Source organism: Stegodyphus dumicola, chromosome 5 (genome assembly GCF_044657685.1).
Source record: "Stegodyphus dumicola isolate Sdum_Otavi_A_Nest chromosome 5, ASM4465768v1".
In the NCBI taxonomy this organism is placed as follows: Eukaryota; Metazoa; Arthropoda; class Arachnida; order Araneae; family Eresidae; genus Stegodyphus; species Stegodyphus dumicola.
Genome location: NC_140772.1, coordinates 108,369,320 through 108,384,594, shown reverse-complemented (window position 1 = coordinate 108,384,594; position 15,275 = coordinate 108,369,320). Strand labels below are relative to the sequence as shown.

The 15,275-nt window shown below is 32.6% G+C and overlaps 1 long non-coding RNA gene across 1 annotated transcript in view; it reads right to left on the bottom strand.

The window, feature by feature from the left end:
• Positions 1-11,060, bottom strand: part of LOC146997198 (uncharacterized) — a 107,841-nt gene extending 96,781 nt beyond the window's left edge. The window contains exon 1 of the long non-coding RNA XR_015041006.1: positions 10,826-11,060. This is a non-coding gene — a long non-coding RNA (uncharacterized LOC146997198). The remainder of the gene's footprint in view (positions 1-10,825) is intronic.
• Positions 11,061-15,275: the final 4,215 nt, after the last annotated feature.

Here is a 15,275-nt window from a genome sequence, read left to right as displayed (position 1 = left end):
TGCGACTTTGCAAACACTCTATGTGTCAATTAAAACCTATCGGATGGAACAAAAGTGAGAAACGTTCGAAAAGAGGGTTAATGAGAACGAAAGAAATATTTTCCCATCTATCTCAAAACACGTCTCTATCTGGGCCACGAGTTAAGAAAACTTTTAATAAAACAACTCGGCGTTTAAAAAAAAAAAAAAAAAAAGGCTTCCATCAGCACACCAGAGCAAGTTGTCTGACCTTTTTCTCAAGCTCGCTCTTAAATTTAGAGGGGAAAAACAATCTACATGCGTATTTATTTTTTATTTCTCTCTATTCTCTATTATTAACTAACTAGCCGCTTGCGGCTAAAACTATTTATTATAAGAAAGAAAAAGACATGATGGTTTTAATGAATCCAACTAACGCCATTTCACGGATACAAATAGTAATTCATAATAATTGAAATGGATCTGCGTGGATTTATTTTAAATCGCTTAGTTTGTTAATTAATAACTGAAAAAATTGAAAGAAAATTAAATATTTTACGCTTTGCTGAACGATAAAGAATTGCCATGTGAAATATTAAATTAAAGTTAAATATGAAAGTTTAAAATATTTTAATTTGGGCAATGGCAAATCTCGGAGCTCTCTTAAATCGCTGGGTTTGCTGATGAAATGCCAAAGACGTATACACTGGCTTTAGCTTAGATTCAACACAATTCTTTGACATCGTCGAGTTTTCTGATTCCATTCGAAACATAAATATCTCATGATTTTCCGAATGGCAACAGAAAACTTTATTATTGCTGAATTTTTAATTAAAAATTCCTTAAATTTGCCAAATGTATGAAAGAAATAAAAAGTTAATTCCAGTTCGAGCTTCGAAGTGCACATGTTCGGCTGGAGAATTACGTGTGAGCAAAACTTGGATGTCTGTATAGTAACCGTCGTGTTTTGCCAGAAACACACGAACATACAGATTCTTCATTATTTAAAAACGGACCTGACAAATTTGTAGGTATGTACGTTTTATGAACGTTCCACGCATTCTCCAAACCGAACATGTGTACCTCGAAGCACGAGAATCGAGAATTGGTTTCAATTTATCCAATTCAATTTTTTACGTTTTGTACCAGTATAATGAAACTTTGATTAAAAACTTCAGCAATTTAAATCTGATATATTACCACTCGGCAAAACGTAAGATATTTATGCTTCAAATTTAACTTGAAAATTTCAGCAAGTTAAAAGAAATTTGTCGCTACTGCGAGATACAAAATATTTTATCTTTCATGTACCAGTATTTTTCTGCTTGAAAAACGTAATTTTTCTTTTCTGAAAATAGCTGCTTTAGAAGGGTACATTTAAAATATTAGAATTGTAAAACAATTTTTGGGAAACTGTGTAGTATGAAGATTCACAGAGAATAATAGTCCTTAGTAATTCAGCTCCTTTAATAATTTTCTAATCTGATAGACGTTTCTTGCAATTAGTGAATGAGATAGGACATCTGCGTAAATAGTTAAGCCCGTTCACACGAGTACGTAAAAAACACTTGCGTCTTTTAGTTAAAAATAGTTACGAGCATGCTTTTCAAATGTTAGTAAATTCTAAAATGGTTCCATGCGTGAAAATAATTACAGAGCTGCTTTTATATTAAAAAAAAAAAAAAAAAAAAAAAAAAAAAAGCAATAAATGTAAAGACTTTTTCGTCTGGTTTTAATGGATGACATAAAGTGTTCAATTTTTTTTTTCCAATTTTGATAAACTTTCCTTAAGATAAATCCTTTTGTTTTATGCAAGAAAAATGCTACGAAATAAAAATGTATTTCACCTGTCTGGACAGACGGAGCATATTATATTTTGCGTTTTTTTTTCATTAAGGTGTGGTGTATTTAATTACGGCAAAGCACACGAGGGCTATCTGTTTAAGGGGAGGGATGCCTTCGTGAAGGACTTTCTAAGGGAAACTGGCTCGTATACACGTTACACATGGGGAAAACCACGAAAACACCCATGCAGCCAGCCCGTTCGCGGGATTCGAACCTCGGACCGAACTACCAGTATTCAGCGACTTTACCGCTCGGCCGCTGGTGGGCTTTTCTTCGTTAAGAAAGTATTAAGTTTTTTAGGGAAAACTTTCCAACTGTAATATAAACTTACGTTATTTACATTTTTTAAAATTTTAATCTCAGTGATAGATAACTGCGCAACAAATTTAAAAAATCGTAAAAAAATATATTGATAGAACGATTTTTTAGGTATATTTCAAAATTAGTTTTTTTTTAATATTAAGGCACATTTAAAAAAAAATAATATCCGTAAAAAAACTTAAATTATAGTTTATAATGTTACTTCACTAAATGTATTAAATGAGCCTATTCAAATCACTTCCGGGAAGACCTTGAATTTCCTTAAAAATATGCTACATTTTTTTAAGAATTCTCTTGAATTAAAATATTTTTCTACATTTCTTAATTGTGCATGATAGAATGAAAATACGCTCAATAAAATTTCCAAACATATCTGTAAATATCAATGCAAATTCGAAGGGATTCTATCCGTAAGAAAAATTTTTGTATGTACCCTGAATTCCATCCTCTATCGGCAATCCGTCATTTCAAGGACCTATTTTTTTCCTGAAAATATAATACTGAGGGTAAGAATTGAAATTTTTCTTCAGCATAATTATAATAATACGCAGTTTTTATAAATAAAATTTTTTGAATCTACAATGGTTTTATGACGATGATAAAAGATTAATTATAAGAGAAATTTTGACGTTTTTCGCTGATGAAAAGGTCTTGCTCGAAAGTATATATAATTTAAACAAATCTAGCTACCATTGCAATTAAAAGGAGAAAACGAAGCAAATGATAAATTGAAAGGATTTTTATTGCTAGTTTATAAGTATGTGGTTTTTTATCCAAAAGGGGTAATTGGCTCAGAAGGGCTGCTAATTTCGTTTCGGCATTTTGCATTATAAAACGGATTTTCACTTTTAAAATTGTTACTACCAAATATTAGAGCCCTGTATATTTAAAGAAATTAAATTATGAAGAATCTGCATGAATGTATGTAAGATTCTGCCATTGTGAAAAAACAACGGTACCTAGAGACATCAAATTCTGAGTCAAAAAAGTAACATAGTCCTCCACTCGAATACGTGCATCTGGAAGCCCAAATCTGGAATTTGTTTTATTATCTATTTCATGTACTGTAAAACTTTAACGCATTTTTAATTAACAGACTCAAAGATTTGAAAGTGAAAAATGGCAAAATTGTGCGAGAGAGAAGAAAAAAAAAAAAAAAAAAACACTGAAAACGCGTGAGTTTGTGTATCGGAAATTCTAAAGCTATGCTGTTTTCTTAAATATTTTGTGATATTGCTGTTGAAATGAATTTTATGGTTTTTGTGCGAAGAACGTGATACTTAATAAATAAAGGCAGCACACAAAACGTTACAAGAACTGAAATAAAATCTGAAAGCCTTCAGATTTTTTAAAATTTTTATTTTTATTTTATTTTATTTTATTTGTTTATTTATTTTGCCATAGACAATGATTGATGCAACTTTTAAGTTTCGAGAAAAGCAGCGCATTTTCAGTGCAGAGTTTCCGCCGAGAAATTTTATCTCATTTCTCAGGCTGCTTTCTTCATTAGGGCCAATTTCCATCGCAAATTCTTGTGTGCTATTCTTGTAAATTGTCCAACAATTTGTTTAAATTTCTAATAAATTAAAGGAGATTTAGTTTCTTCATTATTACCGTCAGCTAATGTTACAAGATTTTCCAGTTCTTCATTCATCATTTCTCGATGAATTCTTTGACATGATATATGAAAATTCTTCACCACTAATTGCGTTTGCAGTTTGTACGATGCAAGCAAACATTCTCTGTCGATGAATGAACGTCGAACAGCATGCGAATGAAATTATAGAGTTGGAAAAATTACATGGATGTAATTATAATCTATACGAAATCCGCGTTTTAATACTAGAGATCGTTTACTTTGTTGATCAGTAATAGACAGATTCAGTAGAAAAGAAAAATGAAACACGTTACGCCGGTGTTCTGCTACCCTTTTACTGGTGCGAACCACTTTTATAAATTATATTGCTCTTCGCACCACCTTACTCTGGTCCCATTGGAAAGCAGTTTTATAGCATAAGTTACAACCAGTACACTTATATTTATAAAGTGCAATTAATTAAAATTCATTTAATTTTATAATGGTATTAATCAGTTAAGTTAACAGAAAGAAAGATACAGTTGCTTTTAATAACTCAAGGCTATTTGAATTTGGATAATCTTTTTCTTAGTGATTAAAAATGAAATAAATATCGACACTCACATTTATTTAATTAATACACGGATGATCTACCGATTCTTGCACTAGTGTTCTACGTTTAAATGTACGCTTGTATCTGAGATGTGTTCATACAACGAGTTGATTTCGCCAGTTTGTTTTTATTTGAGTCAGGATCTATAAAATATCTATACGTATCCTCTATAGAACCTGTATACATAACAGTGTAGAAGCTATTTCTAAAATTTACAGAATTCTATAGTAGTTTGTTTATAGAAGCTTTGTTTACAGATTACAGAAAACTGGCCCACAATTCTAAACGAATACTAAAAAACCTTTTGCACACAGATGCGTAAAAGCAAAATGAATTATAATTTAAAACGCCAATTGCACATTCTACTAAATTTGATTTTCACTGGTACTGAGGTCCAGAAATTGCGTAGGCTGTTACGTGTGTGCGGGTTCGTATTTCCTTGTAGGAACACAAAACCGATGATAGCTTGATAAAATTTATTTTTCCCAAAACACTTTGCAATTCTGAAACTTTTCACACAAAAGTATTCGTAAAACTCTTTTGAGCGCGACAGAGCACAATGAATAATTATCATTTCAAACTGCTAAGAATGATGAACATAAGGCAACACAAAAAGACTCAAATGTGTAAGTTTGCACTGATCGCTCAATACTGAGCTAAATTCTCTCTAGTTTTATATAGTTCTTTCCCGTTCGGCAAGAAATTTTCAAGGCTTTAGATTCCTCAAAATTGTTGGAAGACGTACACAGTTACGGTTATATAGAGCCGAATACAGTTACATAGAAATCTGATCAGTTACAATTACAATGGGCCAAAATGTCACCAAATGAAAGCTTAGCGATTTTTGGTGATTTCTCCTCAAATTTGGAGACAAAAAATGAGTCATTAAAACTATCCCTATTGTTTACTTTCCTATATATTGGAATGGCGCCAAAATCGAAAGAGTAGTTTCGATTCGAAATAACATTAATATATTCAACTACTCTCAGTTTATTCAAACCAAACTGTAAACACATAATGATGAGGTATTCGTACATAAACACGTAGTAATAATTCTATAACGCAGTTAAGTTTTAAAATAAGAATTAAAAAATTTATAGGTCAGCTTCATTCTAGTGACCGACTTCTATCGACGAAAAATCCAAAGCGTGTTGCCAACGCAGGGCAATGAAAAAGTGTAAATTAATCGGAGAGGTGTGGAAGCAAACAGCTATATTATTGGGATAGCGATATACCTCAGTGTTGAATGGATTTACTCCTGTAACCCTGTTTTTCCGGCGATGCTTCACACTCCCGAGGTCTTTCATTTTATACAAGGTGTGGCTATTAATTTTCAGGACTGCGGTAATAACACCAGAACAGATGATGAGAAAAACTTAACCTTTTAATATGTTTCGAATTATTCCCCATCGGCCGTAACACACTTTTGTGCTCGACTGTATAAGTTGTGGAAGCAACTTTTAAAGTCCTCTTTCGGAAGGCTCTTCAATGTCGACGTCACGTTATTCTTGATGTTTTCAACATACACAAAGCGTGTTTCTTTGATCCCAGTTTTGAGTTTGGGAAACAAAAAGAAGTCTGCGGCGGGGACCAAAAGTTAGGAGAGTATGGTGGATGATACAGCTCCACGACCTCATGCTTGGCCAAAAACCTTTTCATTGGCAACGCGATGTGGGGGGCGGGCGTTGTCATGCAATGTGACGTTGACATTGAAGAGCCTTCCAAAAGAGAGCTTTAAAAGTTGTTTCCACAACTTTACAGCCGAGCCCAGAAGTGTATTACGGCAGATGGGGATTACTTCGAAACATATTAAAAGGTTATGTTTTTCAGATCATCTGTTCTGGTGTTATTAGAGCAGTCCTAGAAATTAATAGCCACACCTTGTATTATAAAAAAGATACTACAGTTTACGTATACCGTATACGCTCACGTAATGTGCGCACTTTTTTTTACTAAAATTACATCACTAAAATGCAGTTGCAGACATTACGCGGGTCATTCAGATGTCGCGCTTTTTCTCGTGAGTAAGTTTGGGTGTAAATTTCATTTCAAACAGCCAACTTATATTGATAGAACGATTTTTTATTTTTTCTAAGGGGAAGAAAATGGCATAAGTAATAAAAGTTGTAGAGACATAATGTTATTTCATGAGAGATGAAAAATGAGCACCGGGACTCGAACCACGGACCTCTCGAATACACGTCGAGCGTGCTGACCACTACACCACGAAGGCATACTAAGAAGGCAGGAGAACAAATTTAAAGTTGTCTAATAGCTACCTAAAATTCACAAATTCACTTTCTCCCATCCACATATATAATATAAATTACCCCGTTTACGTTATCAACACTCGGCGCGTATTAGTTCGCACAGGAGCACAATATAGAGTCACAAATTAACCAACACTTGCAATTTTAATATTTACTTTTACACAGATTAAATAAATGTTGGCTCTTTTAACATCTTGCACACATTATATATATATATATATATATAAAAAAAAAAAAAAAAAAAAAAAAAAAAAAAAAAAAAGGTGGGGGGGGGGGAAATCTGTTCTGACGTACTGTATGAAAATTTTGGTTTTTATGTCTGCGTGTGCGAATGTAAAATCCTTCTACTGCAAACAGTAGCATAAAAATATACAAGATGGCAGTGCAGGCATTGTAGTGGCAGCCACATAGTGGAGAATCAGTGAGCGGTATTATTTTTAATTTCAAGCAACCCCCAAGAAAGAAGAAGAAGAAGGAAAAAAAAAAAAAAAAAAAAAGCATTGTGAACATTACTCAATATATGAGTGCAAATAAATTAATCAGTATACATTTTTTTATCTCACCTTTATTTTGTCCTTTCAAATTATTCCCAATGACATCAGCACACGCTAATTGTTAACACAAACACAATGCGTACACATTAAATATTAAAATTCAAATTCTAAGCAGTTTTAAAAACTTATCACGAACAATTTTCAACACACACGTAGTACCAGAACTTTTTTTCCTTTTTCCACGTATTAGGGCATCAGCTTATCTTCATAGTCATTGGCATTTTTTGACATATTGTCGAACGCCGGCGAAACGAAAATCCATTTCATTTCATCATTCGCCGCAACTAGCCTTCACTTGTCTTGAATTGCGATGTAGGAATGTAGGAATGTCTTCTCGTGTCGGCAGCAAGCGCATTTCCCATGTTACTGCGTACCCTTGAGCACCCATATCACGAACATACGCAGTTACTTTTTTTGTTCCTAAGTTCGGAAACTTACTTTTTGAACCACGAAACGCAGGTCTTGTTTTGTTCGTTCCATTTTCCAGCTCAAGTTCTACGACTTTCAGTTTAAAAGCCGCTGTATAGCTGCTGTATTTTCCCATTTCAAGCACGCTAATTGCTAACTATCACGAATTCCAAATGATACTATGAATGAAAAGAGAAAGCTTGAAATATGCGAATGCCCCAAGGAGGAAGGAGGGGAAAGTAATTTCATTACAAAACAGTATTTCCTGGAAGCCAGTGTGGTGAAAACTGTTTAGACTGTATTCATTTACTACCGCATCTGCCGAGTGGACTGCTGACGCCGATGTTATGACTGATTAACAGCTGCACCAGAATGCAAGGAAAGTTTCTACTTTCCATCCTGGCGCCAACCAAAGACAAAACAAATGCATATTCTTTCTTTAAAGATGTTTATTGATTGATGTTTTTGACTGAAGGGAAAAAGGCCATGTTAAAAAATATATTTTAAAGTAAGAAATTCTTTAGTTTTTGGGGTGCGGACATTATACGAGCGTATACGGTAATTTCATTATATTTACATATATATATTTCACTTATTTCATATATATAAAACTCATAACAATACCTTCTGCATTTTAAGTTCGGTGTCATTAGAATGTTTCATCAACTGCTCCCATTCCTTCAGTGATAGTTTGCTGTTTTCAAACTCGCAAAGGAAAGCATCAAAAACCCCATGGTTCTTTATATCACCCATTATTCGTTATATCAAGAGCACCTGATTTGCCACTCGGAAAATGTTTCCAACCATTATCTCATCGTCATGATATACGAATATATGTCACTGAATCATTTTCTAATATCGATACCAGTTTCTGCTAAGAATATTCTAACGTTGGAAAGGGTGAAAACTTTCTCTTTTTTTTTACACAGCTAACCGTAAACCAAGTTTCTTCTCAAACCCCTTTAATTTCTCATAGGTATTGAGAACAATCAAATAATTATCTTGTAGACAGGGATTTAGTTCATTTAGTTTTGAAATACTTCTCACGGATATGTCAGTATATCTAATTTCATCAGCAAGAAGGGACGTAAAATTTTGTTAATTTTTATTACAAATAATAGTATATTTTTGAAAATCTAGGAGGACCTCAAGGATAGGCTTCGAGGACTGCAGTTTGAGAAAAGCTGTTTACAGAACTGTGTTAAAAAAATGCCATTTTAAATTTTTTTAGAGTCCTTTAGAACTGTGGTTCAGTTTTCTATAAATAAGATTCGAGATCTTCAATAGAATTCTGTAACGTTTTTGATATAGCTTCTGTCAAGTTATGTATAAATATGCTTTAGAAATATGTGTAAATATTCTATAAAAATCTGTACAGTGATTCTATAGCAATTTATAACGGTTCCTCGTATAAAAGTTAATATACTTTGTATAACAGTAATTAATAGAATTCTACTGAAATTAGGTCAGGTTACAGAAAACTGGGCCGTCATTCTAAATAATGATGTTTCTTTGCTTAGCTTTCTATAAAAGAATCTCATAAGAGAAAATTATATCTTATAATATATGTATTTTATATTATTATACGTTAATTTAGTTTACAAACAACAGGACAATTTCGCGTATCTAAGTGGACAACAACTGCAGCCTTCGAGGACAGGTTGAGAAACACTCTTAATGTTTTGCCGAATTTAAATATGCTAACTGAAAGATAAAATGGCAACATATTTCTTTCAAGTCGATGACTTTGTTGATCAAATTCGAAAGCCAAATATCTTACGCTTTGTCGAGTGGCAAAGCATTTTTTAAAAATTGCTGAGTTTCCTGATTAAAAAGTTGACCCGTAAATATATTTTTTTAGTGGCAAAATACTTCTTTTAAATAGCTGGTTTGTTGATCAAAATTTTTAAGTTGCACGAAACGTAAAATAAATAAATTTAAAAAAAGTCGAAATTCGGATTTTGAGGTGCGTGCGTGTATTTGGGCGCGCAATGCGAGGAACATTACTTGCAAGTTATTTTTTATTTTAAAAAATAGGGAATTATCAACTGTTGAGCATTTTCATTTATTGCTGAATCTTTAAAATTTTCAGTTTTTAAAATCTTTAAATCTTCTCGTTCTGTAAATTATTTGAACATATTTATTTCATGTATATTTTTGTTATTTACCCTGATTTTATCTTATTTTAATTTTTGTTCACTTGTAACCCGAGTGTAGTTATATTCACTTTTTCCAAATTTTTTAATTTTATTATCAAATATCGTGTTTTTTTTTTTGTTTATTATTAAGCCTATCCATTTCAGTTTTTAAAATCTTTTAAGACATAAGAGTTTAAAGATTTTAAGAATTTAAAGTAAACGTCCGTAACAACGTTCCGATACTTCTAATTTTAGAAATTAAATTTATTCTCTTTTCATTCGTTTATTATTTTATTCATCTTTTATCATTTTATTTAATTGTATGTATATATTATTTAGGTTGATCTTTACATTATGGTAACTTGGCGTTTTTTTGGCGAAAATTTGGCGACCAACTCTCCTACAGCAACCCTCTATTTTTTTTTTCCCGCCGCCATTTTGTCTTCACGAAGTAAAGACATGTTTCTTTTCTTTTTATCTACTGAACACTTCTTCCAACAATCTACTAGCCGAATTACACTTATGCTAGAAATTTTATCTAACAAAACTGCTTAATCATGACAAATATTCACTGCAAAATTGGGAAAAAGTGCAATATCATACTCCTTACGCGTTTTTCAAAATAACACATACACATAAACCATGTACACGCCGACTTATTTTTACTTAAAAAAACATCCCAGAATTGCACAAAAATGGCATTGCGCACACTCTTCACTATATCCATGTACACTGCTTTTTTCTCATAAATTAGAAAAATTTCACGAAAATACATGACAATTTTCTCAATCTTTAAACCCGGTAAAACGAACATATATGAAATTACCTGATCGCGAAAAAGTATTTACCCTTTCCAAATATGAACATTTCCACATATAAAATAAATAAAATATCCAAAAACTTTTACCTCTAAATCATCTATTACATTATACACGTCACCAACGAATTCATACCGCAAGCATTACAAATACTTAGTATCAAATATTTAAATTATTTCCATGCACGTTTACTTCAACTAAAACGTATACCAAATTCCTACAAACATAAAATTCACAAAATAACTATCATTTAATTAAAATATAATTAAATTCAAAAACACTACTTAAAATATAAATGAGCACATACATTAAATTAATACATACATAAATACCCATTTCGAATTCACTTTAGTTACGGCCATGGGATCCAAAAATTCACGAACACTATTTCACACAACACAGAATAAAGCCAAATACAAAATTTCCAGATTTTTTCCCGATTTCCCCCCTTTTCCGATTAAAGAACCGTAATTCGTCCATTAATATCACATGACATATCCCATGATCTCTCATTTCCCTCACACAAAATAATGCGTAATCGGAACTGAGTACTGCTCACATTCTTACCAAAGTCCCAGGTAGTAACCTTTATTGCCTCCAAAATGTCGCCAAACTACCAGTTACCATATTGTAAAGATCAACCATTATTTATGTTATTGTTTTATTCAAGAATTAATTTCTGAAGTTTTTGTTAAGTGCTGTAGATTTATGGAATACTGTCAGGAAAAGCACATATAAATAAATAGATAAAATAATTAATTACTAAAATTAAAAGTAAAATGCAAAGAGATAAATAAAAAATGAATAAATTAAGTAATGACAAAGATTTAAATAATAAACTAGAATACCAGAGCTCATCGGCTGGAATTACAGTTTCTTTTTTATTTAAGCTTAATTACTCTTTTTTAATATACTGAGGTTTTATTTATTTTTATTTAATCTGTTTATTTTTTTTACTGGTTCTGATGACGTTTTATAGGGTTCCTGCGTTTCTAATTTAAGAAATTACGTTGTACTAATTAGATCTGATGAAGCGAAAATCAACGCATATTTCAAGAGTTCCTATTCTCTCCGATAGATGGCAGAACCAGTCTGGAGAATCTATCATCAGACAACTACAGCTCCGTGGGAAACGACATCGCTGTCAATCAAGGGCAAAGGCGACCATCTTCAATTGAAGCGCGAGACCAATTACAGCGCCTGTGACGGGAATTAATAAAAGCTTAAACAGGGTTGCCACCGCGTATTGCCTTTTTTTTTCTTTAAGAAAGATGCCAACGTTCGCCACTTGGGGTCATATTGTGTAATATTAGAAGCGACTGTGAAATACACTCTCGTTAGGAGTTTCATTTTGCTTTGTTTTAACGTTTAGGATGAATTATTTTGTCTGAAGATATTAAGATAAGTATTGATAGCAAGAATAAGCCATTGCAAAGAGTCTTTTGTACACACTGGTTTTACTTTATCAAATGCTTCGGTATTCTTGAAAGTTGAATAACGCACGAGCGTGTTTGTTTCTGTTTATTTAATTGAAAGAATGAAAAATTGGAAATCAGATCCACGCTAAACTGTTATTTATTATCATTATACAGCAATCAGTTTTTTGGATCAACAATAGGTCATTTTTTATATTGCTTTTTTATTTTTATTTTTATTTTATTTATTTATTTTGTCGGATAAATTAACGGAGGTGAAATTTAGTATCTCTTGATCGTGTATTAATTATTACGAGGGAATTTCATTTGTAGCTTTTCAAGAAAAAAAAAAAAGTCTGTAGTAAAGTAAGTAAGTATGAAAGTAAGTAAGTAAAATATTGTGAACCTCCAGTGTAAAATAAGTAAACGGCTAGTGCAAAAAAGAAACAAAACTTTTTTCCTTAACAGTTTACTAACCTAAAAAAAAAAAAAAAAAAAAAAAAAAAAAAAAGTCTTTCTTCATTTTAGCGGCATTTTAACCCATTCCCTGCCATGATCCCCATATGGGGATCGCCTACATTTGTATACATTGTGACGTCATGCTGTACCTGGGTGGTCCCTTACGGGTGGTCATGCTTTCCTGAAGATTGAAACTAAGGGTAGAAATCTTAAACAAACACGTGGACTCAGTTAGTTGAGCTCACGAGTTTATTTTTCTTGCTCTCTCGTTACTTTTCACGAGAAAAATAATACAGTTATTTTCAAAGCACAAAAAAGATACTTAGGAACAATTATTTTTGTTGTACTGAATTTTCCTTGATCATTGGTAAGTAATTAATGTATTTATATATTATTTATGCTCATACTGTAATTTGGATGGGTACAATGAACCCAGATATATCGATCCCCATTTGGGGATCATGGCTGATACTGACTAAAATTGTCAAAAAACTGTTTTTCTTTTTTCCAGGAAATGTCGCGAAAAGATATCTTTCTTTACAAGAAATTGAAGAAATTGTAAATGCTGATGATTTTTTTGCATCTGACGATGACGACGATAATAGCCCCATAGATATTGTTGAAATTCCACCAGAGTGGGTTGATGAGATTTCAGATAATGAGGATATGGATGACAACGTAATTGATGATGAAGAACCACTTGATGTTCCCGGGTGTGTTGAAATTCACCGTGTGGCAGGATTTGAGGACAATATTTTAGTGAATGTAACTGAATCTTCAGCAAATGAAGTAACAAAAGATACCGGCTTCCACCTGCTAAAAAGAGAAAAGAAGTATTGACTTCCAATTGGAAAAAGAAGCACCCTAAGTACTCGAAACTATATGAAAATACTGACGTTATAGAGACAAGGCGAAATGATGTCATTAGAAACTTCAGGGGAAAATCCCCGGTAGAGTGTTTTGAAATACTTTTTGATAATGAAACTGTCACCTATATTGTCTAGCAGTCTGTAATATACGACAGACAGAAAAACAATCGTCAATTTCAGCTTTCTAATAACTGCCTAAAAATTTATTGGAATGCTTCTTTTCACTGGCTATCATTCATTTTCGCAAGAACAATTATATTGGTGTGAAGATGAAGACATGAACATTCTGTGTGTTAGAGCATGCATGAGTCGGAATAGGTATCTGGAAATTAAACGGTACCTACATATCAGTGACAACTCTGATTTAGAAAGGATTCCACTAGGTGAACGTGATAACCTCTTCAAGATTCTCCCATTGATTGACAAGCTGAATGACAAATTTCAACAATTGGGGGTGTTTTCTGAAAGTTTGAGCATTGACGAACAAATGGTTCGTTATTATGGGTATCATTACCTCAAACAATTTATACGTAGTAAGCCAGAGCGGTTTGGGTTCAAACAATGGACTATCTGTTGTTCACAGACTGGATATTGTTATGAGACTCAAGTGTATGAAGGCAAATCAAAGAAATTAGGAGATGATGAAAGCATCAGTGGGCTTGGGACATTTGTTGCCCTTCATATGGTATCTATTCTTCAGACACCAAATGCTCACAAAGTTTACTTCGACAATTTTTTCACAGGATTTTCTCTGATGAAACATTTGCAGGACATTGATGTTAGAGCAACAGGAACTGTTCGATTCAAAAGAATGAATAAATTCCCTATTGCAACAGACAGAGAGATAAGGAAAAAAGAACGCGGGGCATATGACTACAGATTTGATTCCCGTAATGAAATTTTAGCTGTCACGTGGAATGACAAGAGTTGTGAAAGGCTTCTGTCTAATCATGAAACTAGCAAACCAATATCAGAGGTGAAGCCATGGAGTAGAACAGAGAAGAAAGATATTCAAGTACCACAACACAAACTGATATCAGAATATAACAAATACATGGGTGGAGTAGACAAGTTGGATTGGAATGTTCAAAAGTACATAATCAGAATAAGGGGGAAAAATGGTGTTTTCCTTTGCTTACTAATGCCATCAACGTAACACTGGTTAACGCCCACGCACTGCATTGTATTTCAAGTGATAAAATTCCATTGCTAGATTTTAGGAGGATGGTTGCTATGATATCTTGCTTTATCTTCAGAACTCTCAGATGCAAAAAAGGGTGGAAGGAATTCTTTCACTAAAGGATCAATTAATCGTGTTCCTACTGTTATTAGAACATCTGGTAATCATTATATTGAACGCACCGAAAATGGTAAACAAAGAAAATGTGCAGTGTGCAAAACAAATGCAAGAAAACAATGTGGAAAATGTAATGTTGGATTACACGTAGACTTGGCATTAAAAGTAGATAGTATCAGCCATGATCCCCATTTGGGGATCGGACTTAAATTTAAAATTTCTGAAAAAAAATTTGACGCATTTATGAGAAAAACATGTTTTTCTTATTATTTAGATGAAAACTAACAGAAATAAAATAAAAATTGATGAAATAAAAATTTGGCAGTTAATGGGTTAATGCCTGATGATAACCTAATTATAATTTAAGTAACCTAATGTCTTCATTTTTAACGATCTTTATTCTTGCTTTATGTACAACTTGTTATTTTTGTTTTGGACACTGACGTAATTTGCATAACCATAGGCGAGTTTGAATTTATTGATAATATTCTAATTCAATTCTCTTTTAAGGATTCTTCTTCATCTCTAATGATGCTTATTGTTCCTTTATTTACAATATGTATTATTTACCTAACCGAACAAATTTCCACTTAAATTACGATACAAAATAAATGATAAAATAAAATTTTAACAGACGTTGTTACAGGAGTTTGAATGTAGTGACGTGATTCAAGTTCTTTTGCGTATATTGCTCTGAATGCCATTTGTATCTGTTTCTGTATGTCTAACGACGT